Source organism: Arvicola amphibius, chromosome 17, assembly GCF_903992535.2.
Source record: "Arvicola amphibius chromosome 17, mArvAmp1.2, whole genome shotgun sequence".
NCBI lineage: Eukaryota > Metazoa > Chordata > Mammalia > Rodentia > Cricetidae > Arvicola > Arvicola amphibius.
Genome location: NC_052063.2, coordinates 415,472 through 435,455, shown reverse-complemented (window position 1 = coordinate 435,455; position 19,984 = coordinate 415,472).

Below are 19,984 nucleotides of genomic sequence, written 5' to 3'. Positions count from 1 at the left end.
AGAAGCAGAAGAGATTGCCTGACAAGAATAGACAACATCCTCAGTATAAAGGCAATCGAGAATCAAATTGTAAAATCTTGGGAAAGGAAAATTTAAACTGTTTCACAGCAAATGAATATAATTTTCTGATTTGGTCTCATGAATTTTGTAAGTAATGTGACCACAATGGGTGTGTTGTGACAAAATTAAATTTTACATCATTCTAATTTTACAAATGGATGAACAAATCAGTTTTCTTCAACAGTATTCATTTCTTAGTTTTTCTTTGAATCAAGAACAATAAGATGTACAGCTGTACACCTGTATCCTGATAACATTCCGATATTCTAGAGGAATACTCATAACGAGCCAACTCCTGTGTATAAAACAGAAGAGGATATTCCCAGATGTTGGTATCTTTTTCCTTCTTTTTTACTGCTGCAGAAGTCTGTTGGCTATAAGAAAGTTTGTTATTAAGTTGAAAGGGTCAATTCATGACGTCAGAAAACCCTATGGAACAAGTCAGCCATTTATCATGCCTAGGCAAAGAAAGACAAACCGTTTGTGTATATGACACCACAACATGGGGTTTCTATCTCTCTAATTCACTAGAACAATTTGAGATCTGGAATGGTGATGTCTTCTGCACTTATTACTCAGTATTGTTTTATCTATTATGGTCTTTCTGTGTTTTCACAGCTGTGATGTGAGAGCCAAAAATCGGGCCTTCATGGGTAACACAGAATACTTAAAATTGAATTTGACTTTGTCCATGATGAATTCTATAACTGGAAGCACATGTATTTTCCATCTCTAATTGCTTTCCTGTGCTATTCCTTACACTTGGACTAGACTCTCAAACGAGCCCACAAGTCTAGACTCCTCTATGTGTGTTTTCCATATTCTGGGATTTGGGCTCCACATCCACTTGCAATATCCTAAGAACTGAAATCAGTCTATGGTTTCACTCAATTGAACGAGTCCACCCTACAGTACAAAATCCAGGTCTATACAAGCTCTAAATCCCTGGCCTAAAAGAAAAGCTCACATGGGTTTGGTATATTCAATATCTCAGACACACTGAAAGTTGAAGACTACTTTGAGATTTTGACCTGTTTGAAAATAATCAAAGGGCTCAATGTATAAACAAAACATATAAGCTGGGCAATGGGACAGGTCTGTGACATGTTCCTTACCTGTTGGTTGGGTCTTTGGGAAGAAATGAATCATTTATTTCCTTTATACTAAATAGTTCAGAATTACTTACAAAGTAGAAAGAAAAATGGAGGTCAGTACTATTCACTTTTCCTCAGAATTTTACAATTCTCACAAACAACAGACTGGTCTCACTCCTTTTACTGTTGAAATTATTTCTTGGAAGCTACTGAGACTGGAGAAAGCAAATGGCGTCACCACTATACTTCAGTCCTCACATCCCTTACAGTAAGGGCTGAGCTTTCTTTCTGTCTCTCCATGACTGTTAAGGAGTAGGGAGCCCTACTTCCACATTCTAGCATGAATTATCTACAAATTATCTACAAATTGATACCTCATAAATGGCAAATTCTATGTAATTTTATTCTTGGCACTAATCATTCTATCACATGTACTCAATTCCATATATATTCTAGCATTTGGTCATGGTGTTTAATCACAGTAACAGTAACCGCAATTAATGCAAGATCCATGTTTAGAAGTAGATATTAGTATAAGCATCTGGCTATACATTGAAATGTAACATGAATGGGATACAGCATTAATTAGCTCAAAACTGGTCATCAATCAATGTGTGTGTGTGTGTATGTGTGTTTTATCTTTAGTTCAGAAAGAACAATGCTTTCTTTATTTCTCATCTTTGGTTATAAAATTTATATCAACATCTAATGTAATTAACAAAATTGAATTCCTCACTAATGGTTGTGGTTTTGTTTGATTGCCATTGCTGCAGTTATTGAAAGATAGTGAATAGGGCCAGAAGGGCAAATAGGAAGACTAAGGCCATATATAGCCAATATTGCAGTGAATTTATGCGGGTGTGACCTATTACAGCAATGGAATAACCAGATTAACATTCCTGCAGCCCCCAAAACTTTTGTTTCTGAGGAAATTATTAGAAGATATTCTCAGCAGATGTTTGCAGGCATATTAAATAGATGAAAACAAAATAATTGAGAATTAAGAACTAAAAAATCTTCAAAATCAGCAGGAACTGAACAGAATTAGTTCTAAATTAGGACATCAATAAATTTTATATTAAATACACTATTCCTTGGCTGAAAGACTTTTTTTGGACAAATATTGACCTCTGAACTCATTCAGATGGTAAGGTTTTAGAAGTCAAACATCCATAACTTTGGCCTCATAATCTGTTGCTTGCCTAGTTTTACTAATATGTTTTCCATGTCCTGTTTAAAATTATTTAGTCATTCACCACAAAAAAGTGAGAAAAGAAAAGAAAAAAAGCTTTAGATGATTGGCCATGTACCAAAAAGAAAAACGAACCATTGGTTAGTAGCTTGCACCATACTATTACATGCCTTAAACTAATGCTTTCTAAAACTTCTCATTAAATTTATCGTAACACTTTTCTTAAATCTTTATTATTAGATTTGTCAGTCCCCTTTTTGAGTGTTAAGTTAGAGATGTGGTATGGAAATAAACCCTTGCTGGGTAGAGGTTATGAAATCTCCAAAAGTGAAGAATATTTTGACTATAATTCATAACACATATCATCCCTACTCATGACATACTTTCTGCTAAAAAGATTTCCTGTTTTCTTCGGTAAGTGTTGCTATTACCAAAACATCTCATTTGCTCTGGAGGGTGAGGTTTGTGGGGAGCAAAAGAGTGGTTAATAACAGTGAACATATGATCAGAAGTAGAAAACAAAGGTAATAAATGATCTAATTGAAGACTAGGAAGGAAGTATACACAGCTATATAGAACATGGAGTGAAAAAGGTAAAATAACAATCAGCTTATCTGAAAAAAGTTATAAGAACTAAACTATAGGCTATTGACATAAAAGTGACCAAACATTATTAACTTGGGATATAAATATTTATAGATAGTTTTAAAAATGTATTCCCTTATGGGCTGACAATAATAATTGAGAAGAGACAAAGATAAGACTTCCAATTCCAAAGAGGAGAAACCTGTATTTGCCAGGGATATCCATTAGATTACTCCAAACATGAGAGACTACTTACACTGCTCCTGGATATCTCCCTGGATGAGGGTAATTCCTTCATGTAAAAGACACCACGAATGTCAGACTCAGGGTACAGTGAACCCTGGTTTGGGACAGTTTTAAATGCCACCTACATGGGATCAAGTTTCAAGTTATGAGAAAACCCTATGTAGCCTTCGAAAGAAAGGACACATACAAGATTCCTATACAGAAATAATCTCTCTAAATCACATTAAAACTAACATGACATTATAACCCTAAGGGTGCAATAGTGTAACTTACATGAGAACATTAATCAGCAGCTGTTGGAACACATATTGTCTGGTTAGATGTCACAGTCTAACATGGCTTGGGACCTTATCTCAACATCTAAGCAACAAAGAGGTCTCTATATTAGGACACTAATACATTTTATATTACATAGACTATTCCTTGGCTGAAAGACTTTTTTTGTACAAATATTGACAGAAGGTAAACATCTCTGCCTTTGGCCTCACTCTCTGTTCTTTGCTTCATATTATTAATCAGTCGACCTTGTCCTGATTAAAACTACTTAGTCATTTGCCATAATAAAAGAGAAAATAAAGAAAAACAAGTTTCAGAAAATGTTTGACTATGTCCAAAAAGAAAGGAGAACCATTGATGAGGACCCATGCACTATCAATTCTGTGCCTTAAAATAATGTTTGATGATGTACTAAATATTTCATAGCACTTTTTAAAATTCTCTATGAGCTAGCTATTTGGTTTATCCAGCTTTCTTTTCCAGAGTAAAGTTAAAGATACAGCATGTAAAGAAATACTTGACATATATAGATAATGGAATCTCATTCAAAAGTGAAGATCACTTTAGCTATAAATCTGGTCACACACCATGACTATTCATGACATATTTTCTGCTACAAAACTCTCTGTTAATTTGGACAATGGATGCTCTTTGGATAGAATCAGATGAATTTATTTTTTCTATAATTCTTTATAAATGCTTAATAATAATATTCAATTATAACAGACTTGAAAAGAGCAGAAGCAGAAGGGACTGCCTGATGAGAATAGACAACATCCTCAGTATAAGGTTAATCTAGAAAAAAATTGTAAAAACTTGGGAAAGGGCAAATTTAAAGTGTTTCTCTGCAAAATCAATATATTTTTCTGATTTTAGTCCTTGAATTTTGTAAGTAGTGTGGCCACAACTGGTGTGTTGTTGACAAAATTAAATTTTACATCATTCTAATTTTACAAATGGATGAACAAATCAATTTTCTTTACCAATATCCATTTCTTAGTTTTGTTTTGATTTCCAGAACAATAAGACGTACAGCTGAACACCTGAATTCTGGTAACATTCAGATATTCTAGAGAAATACTCATAATGAGCCAACTCCTGTCTTTAAAACAGAAGAGGATATTCCCAGCTGCTGGTATGTTTTTCCTTCTTTTTTACTGTTACAGAAGTTCTTCCAGTACTCACATACACTCTCCATGACTGTTGAGAAGAGTTCCCTATTTCCACATTCTAGCAGAAATTATCTACAAATTGATGCCTCATAAATGACAAATTCTATGTAATTTTATTTTTGGCCCTAAATCATTTTAACACATGTCATCAATTCCATATATGTTCTAGCAATTTGTGTGTCTTATGTAAAGTGAATGGGGAAAACAAATAGCTAAAAGATTATTGATTATTTTTAAAATATTAAACCTAATGTTGCGAATGAGGTCTAAGTTTGAAAGCCAAGAAGGACAGTCTGAAAACAACTGGAAAGGAAAGAAAATGGAAATAACCTTAAGCATATTGTACAACTTTTCTCTATAGGTGAAGATACTGGCATGTTGGCAACCACACACAAAGGTGACATTTGCATTTTACAGGATATGTTACATTACTTGGATTTATATCATTATTTTATATACATATATTTTTCATCCTTTGTTAAATATTTATCTTGTGTTCATTTTCTTACTTTTTTCTAGATGCTCATATTAGTGCCATACAATCTGCACTTCACGTGGACCTTACGACATCTCGTTTCCTTCACTGTAACACTGAGGGTCTTTGAGAGTTAGGACTTTGGTTATGATCAATATAGCATGCATCAAGCCTTGTCATTGAATCTTTTGATTTTTTTAAAATCCTTACATATTTAGTTCCAGGATTTTCTGTTTACAGAACATGGCAAAAAGGATGGTATAGGTTTGGCATGATCTATATGAGGATCGCCTATTAGAGCACATTACAGAATCCAAAATCTAAGGAATGGCCAGTATTCTGTCCTTGACCTGTGACAGTGTTTATCTGTGCTGTCATCACAAGTTTGCACACCACCTAGATAGAGTCCAGAGCCGTGACGAGACACAGTATAAATACGGAGGCCTGAGGTGTCCTGCAGGTATTGATTCTCCAGATTACCAGGCTCTTCTTTTGAATCCCAAATCATCACCATGAAGCCAATTCTTCTGCATTTGTTTATGGCATTCTTTCTTGTTTGCAAAGGTGAGCAAGTGCATTCAAGAATCTTTAGAATAATGTATGGAAATGTTTCATTGATTATTGTTTTCACTAAAACTTTCTTCAATGTGAGAAATTTACTCACATAACATGATTTTTAGCAATAAGTATTATTTAAGCTTTTAATAGCTGAATCTAAATGGAAGAATATGCATGCATGTATGCATGTGTATGTATGTGTATCTGTATGTGTAAGTGTTTATGTTTGTTTTTATATGGGCATTTGCATGTAAGTGTTTGTTTAGGTGTTAAAATATATCTCACTTTTCTTAGTCTGTATTCTGTTCCATCAGAGATTATTTGTAATTAGATTATCGGTGAATTTATTATTTTTTCTCTTTTACTTCATTTTTTACTGTGAATACATGACTGAACAATATCAAGTGATATAAATTAGTGATAATCTTTCAAACTAAAAATCATCAAATATAATTCATGAGTTAATATGTTTTCTGTTCAGTTTCAAGACTGATTTGCCATTAAAACAAGTGATTTTATGTTTCAGAGGTGATTGTATTTCTTAGAGCACAGAGAAAACAAATGTACCATCAAGCAAATGTCTCTCAGAAACTGATAATTTAAAATATTTATTTATTTTATTGGTGATTTGCTTGCATGAATGTTTGTGCATGGGCATCAGAGTCCTTAGAAGTGGAGTTACAGATGTATGGGAGCTGCCATCTCTGTGCAGGAATTGAGCCCACACCCTCTGTTACAGCAGTTAGTGCTCTTAGTCACTGAGACATCTCTCTAGCTCCCAGAAACTGTGATTTATCTGTGATACCACAATGATCTTGGCACTCACATTTAGAAATAGTAAGCAGTTTCTTTCATTTTATGCAGAAGATGCCTCAAATGTATGTTCACAGAAGGTTTCTTCTGAACTGTCAGTCTGTAGCAAGAGCTGAGGTTGCAGGAGTATAATTAGTCAGGACGTCTTTTTAAAGCTTGTTATGCAGTTGTTCACACTCTGCATCCTCTGTGTCCCGATTTGTGCGAGACCCTTACCCAGGGACCCCAACCCACTAGACATTGACAAAAAACAAAAACAGAATAGGACAAGAAAAATATACCAAAAAATAAACTGTCAAAGAAAGAAGCACAAGAAACACATACAGATGCTGAGAGAAACACATTAACACACACAGAGAAACAGACAAAAACAGTATAAAATACCACTGAAAACTATACATAAAAGTTTTTAAGATTAAAAACACATACAAACAAACTGCCTAAAACAAAGCATGTTCATCAATACCTTTAAGAATACACTGAAGATACTGTGTGTGTGTGTGTGTGTGTGTGTGTGTGTGTATCAACTTCTTCTTGGGTCCAGACATTCTTACTGCTTTTAGACATCTTAGATGAGAACGGTGTTGTTCCAGGCACAATTGGCTTTGCTCGTGTTAAGAAAGGGCCTCACACATGAGGGTCTAAGGACTTTTAGCTTATTACCAAAGTAAATTATAAAATGTTTAAATAATAGTTTTAAGGTTTCTAAACATGTCTCAGGGGACCAGGGACAAATTGTTGACAGCCATCTGTGCTTCAGTAAGTCCTGATTTCCAGGTGTAAAATTAAAGAGAAAAATATTACAGCATTTTTTAACATAGGTATTGTCTTTCAATTACAGCTGTAACAATTGCTCCTCAGCCATTGTCTAAACTGGCTTGTATTTACTAGTACAAACTGAAATAAACTTGCTTGACAACAGTGTGTCAGAGCCCATAAGAAAACCTTTATGTCTGTGTTCATATCAGTGGTGTGTTTGATGACTCTCTCAGGTTTTCCAACATTATTCCAATTTGCTAAAGTTTATGTTAGTAGCAGGTCATAAGCCTAAACTTTTTATTTGAACAAAGTGTTAAATCTATGTGTAGCACTTTGTATTTAGTAACAAAACGTAGATGAATGACTGGTTTTACAATCTGTATTAAGTCCTGAAAGGACGCATACTAACATCCTGTAAAATGGAGCTTGCAGCTACAAGAAAGAAATCTCTTTATAGTTCCCACGCTCATCCACCAACATCCTGAGTGCTCAGGGAAATCATTTAAGAGATTTGGTCTGTAATTTTGTCAGAGAAGAAAGAAAACTTTTCAACATTTATGCAATATGATGGTTAACTGTTTATCATTCTATTTCTTTTGCTTTTTTATGAGAAGAATGCCAACAGCAGGTAAATTTCTACAGTAGTATTAAGATGGCTTCTGCTATTCAGAAATTATGATAGTGAAGGAAATTCAAGTCAATAAAATGTTGTTGTTCTGAGTATTTCGATTCAGAGTTACTCATCTTAATGTTGGGAGTGTAGCTGGAAACATAAATCAACAAAGAATGTTGATGTTCATGATCTTCTTTGTTCTTCCGTGGGTCTAGAATTCTGATGCAGGTAGTTAAAACATGACCTAATATTAATTAATTTGTTACTCTGTTATTGATCCTCAGAATATTTATTTTCTTACCACTGGGGAATATTTTCTTTATGTTTTCTCACCTAGAGTAAAAAGAAGGCCCAATTAAATGTTGGTTTAGGAATTTTGGGCTCATTTCCTGTTCCGCTGTCATATTGAAAAAAGAAAGAAATGGGGACAATAGGAAATTGGTCCCATGATGTAAACACTGCTGATTCCCTTTTGTGTATGGAAAATGTAAAGTCATAAGTGTCCCTGCATATTTTTTGGTGATAGTGTTTTGAAGTTTTTGTTAGAAACCTGAAACAGTTGTATAAAACAGGGTTAAGTTTGTTGTCTGTGAAACCATAACCAGGGAACTATTTTAAAAACATCCATAGAAAGGAATAAACATAATTTAGAGTTTTAGAAGTAGCTTTGCAGTCTGATGCATGTGACGTTCCTACTATGCCAGTTAAGACTCCTAGTGAACTTCAATATTTTGCCAAATAATGTGTAAGGAATACTTTTAGTACAGGACATCAATGTGAACTAAGCTCTACATGTATGAGAATGACCCATTCCTGGCTATATGCACCTCTGCCTTGGAACTCATCATGGGAAGGAGATTCACAAAACCTAAAATTCTGTTTCTGCTGTGAATTTCATTAGTGTTAGTGGCATTATTGGAAAACACTTGACAGCATTCAATTATGTGGCAGTAAAGGATACATTTCAGATAACTTGGGTTTGACATCTACTATGTGTGCATGAACTATGTTGAATCCTGAGGTATGCTCACTGTCGTCTGAAACATTCATTTATTATTTTTTAGGTGAACTTAATGTAAGTCACGAGAATGAAGGTGATCATGGCAATTCTGCAAAACAAGGTACCATTTTGGATCTTCTTGGGCAACAGGGACCTCTAATAATTGAAGATGAAGTGCAAAATATGACTCAAAACTCAATTTCTAGTATCAATAATGAAACTGGTAACAAACCTTGTTCCTTACTAAGTACTGTGCCTGATATGAATAGATTTAAGAATGCCTGTTGCATGATGGAGGAATCACATTTCTTATCTGAGTTGAATGAGAAAGACTGAGCATTTTCTTTTATGTTCCTTTATTTTGTTGAATAGCATTTGATTTTGTATTATAGGTTTAGAATGAAAATGGTGGTAGAAGGAAGGTTGAAGTGGAATTGTATTGTGAGAATTCATTTTTGCAAATTAGTATGGTAACAGCAGACTTAACAAACCATATTAAAGATACTACCATCAAAGGTTATTGGTTTAGATGTTTTTATTTTTTTCTGTGAAAGCACTTAGAGTTTAAGTTTATCGAGGCATCTTCAACTGACAATGATTTATTGCCTGTAGTTGATATGACCAAGGCAAACAGGCTTATTAGAGATATTCTAGAAATATGTATTAGATTTTACAGAAATGGTAAAGCAGGAACTGGGAGCCATGGAAAAAATGCCAGTGGGTTTGGTTGTCTTCTAATACAATGAGAGCTGTAAGATATCAGTTCATTTAAAATTTAAGACACTTCACTTGCTTGATAGTGATTATTCTCTGTCAACTGACATTGTTAATTGACAAAGGAAGATGAGAGATAAAGGTGACCTTAGAATGTGTGGGTCAAGTTCATCTTCTGAAATTAGCCCATGTTCAATTTGGGGGCGGGGGAAAGACATCCACAATGAAATTCTATAGCTGTGCCTAGGAATAGTTAAAAACTCCACTTGTATATTTAAATTTTTCTTAATAATAGTTCTTATTATTCTTTACTGTATTATTTTATGTAATATTTAACATTATATACAGTACTAATTTTAATTACTGCCAAGTATGTTCTAGTAGCTAACTTGATATTGTGATAGGAGAATGATGTAAAATAAAAGAATATCATGGGGATATGGAATATCCTTTTTCCATTTTTTAATTTTTGTTACATATCTAGCATTTTATTTTAATTTTTTTCACCTTACATACTAAGCTGTTTCCCCTTCCTCCCCTCCAGCTCTCATCACCTTACACCATTCCATTCCCATCCACTCCTCAGAGAGGATAAGGCCTCCCATGGGGAGGGAATAGGCTCAAAAAAAGCTATATGCAAGGAATAAATTCTGGTCCCACTGCCCAGGGTCCCACAAACAGACCAAGTCATATAACTGTCGCCAGTATTCAGAGGACCTAGTTTAATCCCATGCAGGTTCCCCAGTCAGCAGTCCGTGAGCTGAGCTCCCATTAGAACAGGTCAGGTGTCTCTCTGGATTTCTCCAAAATCATCTTGAACCACCCTGTTCATACAATCCCTCTACCTTCTCTTTGGGTGGACTCCTGGAGCTTGGCCCTGTGATTAGCTATGAATCTCTGCATCTGCTTCCATCAGTCACTGAATAAAAGCTCTATGATGAAAACCGAGGCAGTTATAGATCTGAATATAGGGAAAGGCCAGTTCAGGCACCCTCTCAAGTATTGCTAGGAGTCTTAGCTGAGGTCATTTCTGTAGATCCTGATAATTCTGCTTGCACCAGATTTCTCCCAACCACAAAATGGCGCCCTCTTTTAATACATTTCTTTCATTGTTCTTTATCTCCACCCATCCCCCTACTCGACCATCCTGTTTCCTCATTGTTCTCATCCCCCATCTCCTCCCCTAATCCTGACCCTCTTGACCTCTTTCAGTTTACCCAGGATATTTTATCTATTTCCTCATTCCAGGGTGATTCATGCATGTCCTTGTTCCCTAACTTCTCTGTGGTTGTGGACTGTATCCTAGTTATCCTTTACATCTAATATCCATGTATAAGTGAGTACATACCATGTTTGTCTTTCTAGGTCTGGGTTACTTCACTCAAGGTGACATTTTTCAAGTTCCATGCATTTGTCCGCAAATTTCATGAGGTCCTTGTTCTTTATCACTGAGTGGTACTCCGTTGTGCAAATGTTCCACATTTTCCTTATTATCCATTTTTCAGTTGGTAGGCATCTAGTTGTTTCCAGGTTGTGGCTATTATGAATAATGCTTCTATGAACATAATTGAGCAAGTATTCTTTTTTTGTTGTTGTTTTTTTCGAGACAGGGTTTCCCTGTAGTTTCTAGAGTCTGTCCTGGAACTAGCTCTTGTAGACCAGGCTGGCCTCGAACTCAGAGATCCTCCTGCCTCTGCCTCCCGAGTGCTGGGATTAAAGGCGTGCGCCACCATCGCCCGGCTCTTGAGCAAGTATTCTTATAGTATGATTGAGCATCCTTTGGGTATTTGCCTACGAGTGGTACTGCCAAGTCTTGAGCTAGAATGATTCCCAATTTTCTGAGAAAGCCATACTGAGTTTTGAAGTGGCTGTGCAAGTTTACATTCCCACCAGAAGTGGAGGAGTGTTCCCCTTACTCCACATCTTCTCCAACATAAACTGCCATCACTATTTTTAGTCTTCGCCATTCTGACAAGTGCACATTGATGACTCAGAGTTGTTTTGGTTTGTAATTCCCTCATGGATAAGGATGATGAACAATTCTTTACATTTATTTTGGCCATTTGAGATTCTTCTGTTGAGAATTCTATGTTTATGTCTGTACCTCATTTTTTAAATTGGATTATTTGGTATTTTGATGTCTATTTTCTTGAGTTCTTTATATATTTTGGAAATCTGCTGCCCTCTGTCAGAAGTGGGGTCAGTGAAGAACTTTTCCCATTTTTCAGGCTGCCATTTTGCCTTATTTACTGTGTCCTTTGTGTTACTGAAGCTTCCCAGTTTCAGGAGATTCCATTTATTAGTTGTTGCTCTCAGTTTCTGTGCAACTGGTATTATATTTTGGAAATATTCTTCTGTGCTAATGCACTCAAGGCTACTTCCCATTTTCTCTTCTATCAGGTTCAGTGTAACTGGATTTATGTTGAAGTCTTTGATCAACTTGTGGGAGTAAATGGCACATTTCAGGGACCTAATTATTGATATCTAATATGTGTGGGTGAAATATTTTGAATCCTGAGGCATGCTCACTGTCTTCTGTAACAGTCATTTTTTTATGATCTGTAGATGCATTTGAGTTGGAACCTGAGAATGGATTTCAAGATTTAATAAGTGAACTAATGAGAGGTAACTTCAATGCTTCTGCGCAACAGAGACTTGGAAATTTTGAAGTTAGATCAAGAAGTCAGCATTAAAACTTAGTTTCTATTAGCAACAACGAAGTTGGCATTAAACTTGGTCCTTACTGGGTACTGTACCTGATCTTTTTTCATAATATGAATAGTTTTAAGAATGTCTTTTTCATGATGGAGAAATCACATGTTATTTGACTTGAGTTAGTCAAGACTTGAGTTTCACACATGGTGAAGTAAACTGTCTGCTATAGAGCAGTCAACAGTGGCTGAAATTGTCACATCCACAGTGAGAACTTTACATAAGAATGAATTAATCTTTTTTAATGCTCTACATTTTAAAATATTTTATGAGTCTTTACTTGCATGATTATATGCACATTACTTCTGGGCAGTGCCCCTAGATGTCAGAAAAGGTGTAGGATTCCATGGTTGATAGACACTTCTAAAGTTTGTTATTTGGTGGAGTGCATTTCATAAATAGGATTATAGATGCAGGGAAAATGGCCTGAGCATCAGCAGACCTGGCACTAGATTTCTTGACTCTCAGGTGTATTTCATTGACACCGAACAATTTATGAGGCATCAAAATAATTTCAAAATTATCTCATGACATACACTGCCTTTCCACTTTTCTGGAAGAATGTGCCATGCAGTTTTCAATATTTTTGTATAAATGGGGAAGAAACAGCAAATTAGTTCGTAGTGATTCTGGTCTATATGTAATTAGGTCTTCACCAGAGTGTTGTACACACTTTCTTGATGGGAAAGGACTGCGTGACTCAGGTGCAGCCTCTGAAAGTTCAAAGTTGAATCCGGTTTGTTATCAAGAAGATACTGGAGTTGTTGGAAGTGGTGGGAATAGATGGCTTGACACTGTAGTGCTGGACAGGACAGAATTGGTGCGAGAATCTAATCATTATTTCATTTCCCAAAACAAACCAATAATTTCCCCTTCCTTATGTAGTTCATTCATATTTTGATGCCACCCTTTGAGAGATGCACTCTAAAGTTTGTTTCTGAGAAATGGTAGAGAAAGCAAGCAGGGGACATATTCTTTATTAGTCTTCATTTCAGGTCAGTTTGGTCAGCTTATACACAGCAAACAACAAACTTAAACTTACAGTAGAAATTAAATTTCAGTGTTTTATCTGTGGATGTTTTACTTTTATATAAAAGCCTTAGATATCAAGTTTATTAGAACATATGTTCTTACTACAATCATTTTACTCCCTGCAGAGAGTCTTCTAATTCCGGAAAGACAAAACATAAGGGGGGGGATGGAGTTCTACCAATTGAAGTTGTAAGTATGACCTCACAGAGGCTGCCTCTGTAGATCCTCAGACTGCACTTGCCTAAGCCATTTGGAGCCTCACTGGTGATAGCAGAAGTGGACAAAATCTCAATTATTAGTCCAGAAGAAAGTTGCAATAGGAAATTCCTAAGAAATAGAAATTAGTTTCCTCCAATGCAGTCTCACTGAGTATACAAACAAAACTTAAAGTGATGGCTCTACATAACAGTATATGTAAAAAATAACCCTTACTAATTCAGTGCCATTTTTGCAGGATTTTTGTCTCATAATGCTTTTTTCTTACCTTACATTATTTTGTTTATACATCATGATTCATGATTTTGTGGTTTTTATGGGATTTTTGTGTGTTCAATATGTGTGCCTCCATATGTTTCTAGGGCTTTTTCTTTGCATGCTTTACCGTCTGTTTATTGTTCTGGTTATGTGTTTTTATATTTTACTTTGCTTATTGTTACTGTTATTATTTAATTTTTAGATACCTACTTGTTATCTAATGATAGAAAGTCAGAACATGAATTTGAGTTGTTGGGGAGATTGACAGGATTTCAGAGGATGTGGGGAGAACTCTAATCAGTATATCTTGTATGAATATATATTATGTTGTATGAATGCATAAATATTATATAAATACAGGCATTGAATCTGATGTCCATGACCCAGGTTATCTGGGGTGGTGTTTTTGATGAAAAGTAAATTGTAGTAAGAGTATTGAGGGAATTCTCCAAGAACTTGGATCCCTGAGTCAATGGTGTGATGACTACAACTCACTTTCTACTTATATGGCTTTTTCAGAAAAATTTAATTAGATTTGAAAATTCTACCACTAATTTTATATTTGTGGATAAATATCTCAGGTAAAACAGCAAAGGCTTATTGACCATTGTTGGTGTGAAATGTTAGGATTCAATCTGAGGTAACTTTATCAATAAGGACCTGGCCTTTGTAGAAATAGTTTTTTAGTATTATCTCAATTCATTTACTTCTCCCTTGCCTTTAACTACATTCTTATTGTCCACTAGGTTCAGGACCATATTTTTTCAGAACTTTCATAGAAGAAAAATCAAACTTAATTGAACTAGATGGAATAAAAAAATCTGATGACAATATCTTCCATTATACAGAAATCTCTGGTGAAAGAAAAATTGTTTTGGTGTTGAGTCATATTTGATTTAAAAATTGTGCTTGTTAAATACATTGTAATACAACAGTAAAAATTATTAATGTTAGTAATCATCATTAAAAATCAAGTCAAAATGATGGTGTCTTGCAGTTTATTTAGATATGATCTAGTATAAAACTCTTTAATGTTATAACTAACCACAATTTTTATGATTGAGATCTTATTTTTGTGGATTTCCTGGTCTGTCTTCATGGAACACTGATTTGGATTCTGTTGAAGTAGGTAGTCTATTTGCTCACACATTTGGCTTGTTTGATATTCTATGTGAAGACATGATGGATTAAGAGTTTCTTGAAGGTTCCCCTTGTGAGAAGAGGAAAATCTACCAAAAATTAGTATTCACACTGAAAGGAACATTACATGAATGTGTACTTTTTACTGAGAGATGAACTCCCTTTGATATGGATAACATTATTGGACTTAGAAAAGTCTGTATAGGAAGTGACCCCAGGACTGTTTTCAAGTAAATTCTTCTATTGATAAGTATTTAGAAAAGTAGTCAGGATCTGGGCTTCTTGGTTTTATGAAAGTTTAAACAACCTAGCATCACCTGAGAAGAGGTGCTTCAATTGAAAAAAAGTGCCTCTATAATAAGAGGAATAAACATGTCTGTAGGGTTTCTTTTTATGTTATTGACTGATGGAAGAGGGCCCATCAATTAGGATTGATGCCATCCCTCATTGCTGGTACTGGATTCTCTTAGAAACCTGAATGAACAAACCATAAAAGCAAGCCAGGGAGCCCTCTGCATGAGGTCCTGCCTTCAGTTTCCTGTCTGGTTTGAGCTTTTGCATTGGCTTCTCTCAAGAAATGTCACACCTGTTATGTAAGCCAAATAAGCACTTCCTTCCCCAAGATGCTTTTGGTAACTGGGTTTTATCACAGTAATAGTAACATAATTAAGACAAGATCCATGTTTAGAAATAGATATTAAAAAAATCTGGTTACACAATGAAATCTAATTGGAATTGGATAGAACATTAATGATGGGTAACTCGCCTCAAAACTAATCACCAATGAATGTGTGTGTTGGTTTTTATTTAATCTATAAAAAGGGGGAGAGGAAAAAGCTATCTTTGTTTGTCACCTTTGGTTATAAATTTTATGCCAACAATTAAAGTAATTAATAAAATTCAAATCAACCACTAAGGGTTGTGGTTTTGTTTCATTGCCACTGCTCCAGCTGTTGAAAGACAGTGGATTTTTGAGTCCTGTCTTTATGATTATGAGCTCAGCTATTGAAATTTATATTTTTCTTTTTTTTTTTTTTTTTGGTTTTTCGAGACAGGGTTTCTCTGCAGCTTTTTTAGAGCCTGTCCTGGACCTAGCTCTTGTAGACCAGGCTGGCCTCGAACTCACAGAGATCCGCCTGCCTCTGCCTCCCGAGTGCTGGGATTAAAGGCATGCGCCACCACCGCCCGGCTGAAATTTATATTTTTCTGCGAAGAAACATATTCAAAATGAGTACCACCCTTATTGTGAAGCCACATTTGGGTTTTATTAAAAAAAAAAGTTCAGAAAGAAAAGAACTGGTGGAAATGAAAAAGACACATTGTATACATGCAAGAATTTTCAGATTTTATATACATATTGTAGAATAAAAATGGATAACTAGAGCAGGAAGCCAACTAATCAATGAACACCCTGACTCTGAACCCAAAGCCAGCGAAAGAAACACACCCTGTATCTGAGAACAGAGCCAAGGAAAGAAACATCTTTATCTCTGAACCCAGGACCCAACTCTGAAACCAGTGTCTAAGAAATACACTTTGTCCCTAGAATCAGAGCTATTGAAAGAAATGCACCCTGGTCCTAAGATAAGAGCCAAAGGGCTAAAAAAACCAGTGAAAGAAACACAGTTTGTCTATGAAATCAGTCATCTCTACTCCCGCCCAACTGAACCAACCAATCACTGAGCATCTTGACTCTGAACCCAGAGCCAGTGAACAAAAAACATACCTGGGATTTGAGAACTGAGCCAGGGAAAGAAACATCTTTATCCCTGAACCCAGGACCAAGAAAACATGCTCTGACTCTGAAACTCATGTCAAAGAAACACACTTTGTCCCTAGAATCAGAGCTAGCGAAAGAAATATGCCCTGGACTTAAACTTAGAGTCAAATGGCTATAAAGGACCAGTGGAAGAAACAGTTTAGCCATGAAATCAGAGCCCTCTTTTTCTCTGACCAACTGAACTATCCCATCCCTTAGCATAGAAAACTAACCAATCCCTCTTCTCCCTGGGAAAACTCCACCCCTACGAAGCCCTATATAAGCCTCTCAGCCTATTCAGTTAGAGTGTGCCAAACCCCTCCCTGGTAGAGGGAGCCACTGTTGTGAACTTCTCCTTCCCAAATAAATTGCTTTTTTAAAAGGGTCTTGGGTGATGACCTTTATTTGCTGCCACAGATTAGAAGAACCTGGCTGAGACATCCCTTAGGGGACTGAGCGGGAAAGCCTTGCTGAGACGCTCCCTTAAGAGGGCTGAGTAAGGTGAATTAGAACGGAAGAACAGTGGAAACTTGCCAGGAATGCTCCCTAAATGAGGTGGAGCAAGACTGAGCAGAAAAAGTAACAACTCTTTGCCACATCCAGAGGAGATTGCTACATTTCTGCAGCTGCTTAAATTTTAGCAGAAAGGTAACAAAATTAAGGGACTATTCTATTGCCTCTAATATCATAATCCTTTGGTTTTATTTTGACTCTTTAAAACTTTTTCAAAGGTATAAATGTTATCTAGAAATTTATAAGACTACTATATATAAAAACATACAAATAATATATTAATATATATTTAATCTTTGTGGTATAATATTAATGATCATATAGAGTAGTAGCTAATTCTATAAAAGACTTCATATAGCTTCCTGCTTTACCCTATTGAGTATAGCTTGTGTGTAAAATGTCCTCTGCAGGCACATATATTGTGGGAATGGTTACCAGGTGGTGGGCATTGTGGTGAGTTCTAATCTAAAAATGGTTTCTTGGTATATTTATGATATGATGGCATTATGAGAAGCTCTGTTGGATTGAGGAAGAGGAAGAGATGGACATGTCTGAGCATGCCTGGGAGCTGGGAATACTTTAGCAAAGTAAGTTTTTAGAGAAGTATCCAAGAAAGATGTAGCACGTTCCCAGCCTGTTCCTTTCCCTCTTGGTGATAATTTTGTTGTAATCAAATAAAGATAGTAACCCATTGCTCTACAGTCAGAAGGATACTTTACTTATTAGGCAAGAAAATGAATAGTGTCCAATCTTCACCACTAAATTTACCAAATTGTCTATTTGCCTCCCTAAAGAGTTCTGTCCAGGATGACATTTTTATGCATGTATATCGTGTATTTTAATCATACTACCTCTACTTTGCTCACTCTTGTCCCCTCTTTGATGGTTCCCTTCCTCTTCCCAAGTAGTTACCTTCTATTTTCATGTTACAGATACCTACCTGCCTTTCATCTATCTGTCATCTGTCTGTCTATCATCTATCTATCTATCTATCTATCTATCTATCTATCTATCATCTATCTATCTATCTATCTATCTATCTATCATCTATTTATGTATCTCCTACCTATTTTAATTCTATAGCCTACATGTAAAAGAAAACATGATATATTTTTATATATGTTTTTATAATTTTACTTAACATGATGATTTACAGTTCCATCTATTTTTCTGAAACTGACATAATTTTATTTGAAAATAACTTTCTTTCATTAGATTAAAAATTATGTTTATGTGCACATGAGTGCTGGCACCTATAATGTCCAGTTACATTTATGATCTATGCATATTATATATTACATGCATTATATATATAAAATACACATGCACATGTATATATGTATGTAAAAACAAAACATTTAAAGAAAAGGCTATGAATTTGAAGAAGAGATGATGGCAGGGAGTGCATGAGAAGGCTTGGAGGGAGGAAGGGAAATGGAGAATGATGTGGTTATTTATTCTGTAAGTTATAACTATCCTATATAGCCCAGGTTTACTGTGAACTCCACAAGTAGCCCAGGATGGCCTTGAACTTGAGATCTTTTGCCTTCACATGCCAAGTGCTGTCACCACAGATATGTACTCTCATTCCTGGCACTGCGATTTCACTTTTATGGCAGGATAAAGCTACATTTTGTATAGATATAGATATAGATACAGATATAGATATAGATATATATTCCATTTCTATAACCACTTGTCTGTTGGTGGATGGATTTGCTATTGTGAATAGTGCTGTGATAAACAGGTGATTACTCACTATCTTAAAGGAGCCTCTTCATAAAGGAGTGCTAGATTTACGATTAATGCTAGTTCCATTCTGCAGGCAGAGACAGAGATCTGCATTTGAGTGTCTTTGTTATGAAGTCAGCTGAGTGCCCTAATTGAGAATGTACATGTGGGGCTAGAGGTGTGATTCCACTTTCCTGAGGCAGAACAGAAAGAGTGCCTCTCCTGTGTATGGAAAGTTTTCTTTCAAGGTCCAGAAAATGAAGGTTGAATCCCCAACTTATTTTTTTTCTTCAAAAGTCTAAGACACTCCCAACTTTTTATTGAGATTTGCAATTAAGGAAGCTTACTGTAATGGTTCAGAGGGGCGTTGCACAATACAACTTCTTAAAATAATGTTGGTAGTTTCACTTGGAGTCTTTCAGTGAGGGACCAGGTTCTGTCTTGGTACTGCAAGTACAATTTTGAGGCATGTGGGATGCTGGCATGTAGAATGTGGATGTGTTTTGGCAGAATCCATAGCTGAGCATATGAAGATGAGCAAGGAGAACTATGTATGACGTTGGAGCTCAAGTGTGGAGACCAACTATGAAGCGATGGGCGTTCAGACCTGTAGCAACATTACTGCAGCTATAGACCCAGATCAAATGGGACCTACATATCAATGAGCTACAACAATGACAAGTTATAGTATTTGTTTTCTTTTAGAAATTTCATCACTTTCATCCATAGTCCATGCAACATTGACCTGCATGTCCAGGAAGAAGACAATTGTGAGTGTTGGCATTATCTGCCAAATTCACCAAGTAGCTGGTTAGTATTTACATATGGTATCTGTGCACTTCATACATGGCAGTACCCTCCCTTCTATTTTGACCTGCATGTATAAAAAAGAGAGAGGAGGCAAATCGCTTCTATCCTGTATTATCTTATTAATCTACTATAATGAATATCTGATCCAGTGTTGATATTGTAACCCAGCTCTTTTGAATGTTATGGACCTAATGGGGGCATTGGTAGATTACAATATTGTCCACACTGTGGTTACAGAGATGGAGGTTGGAATCAC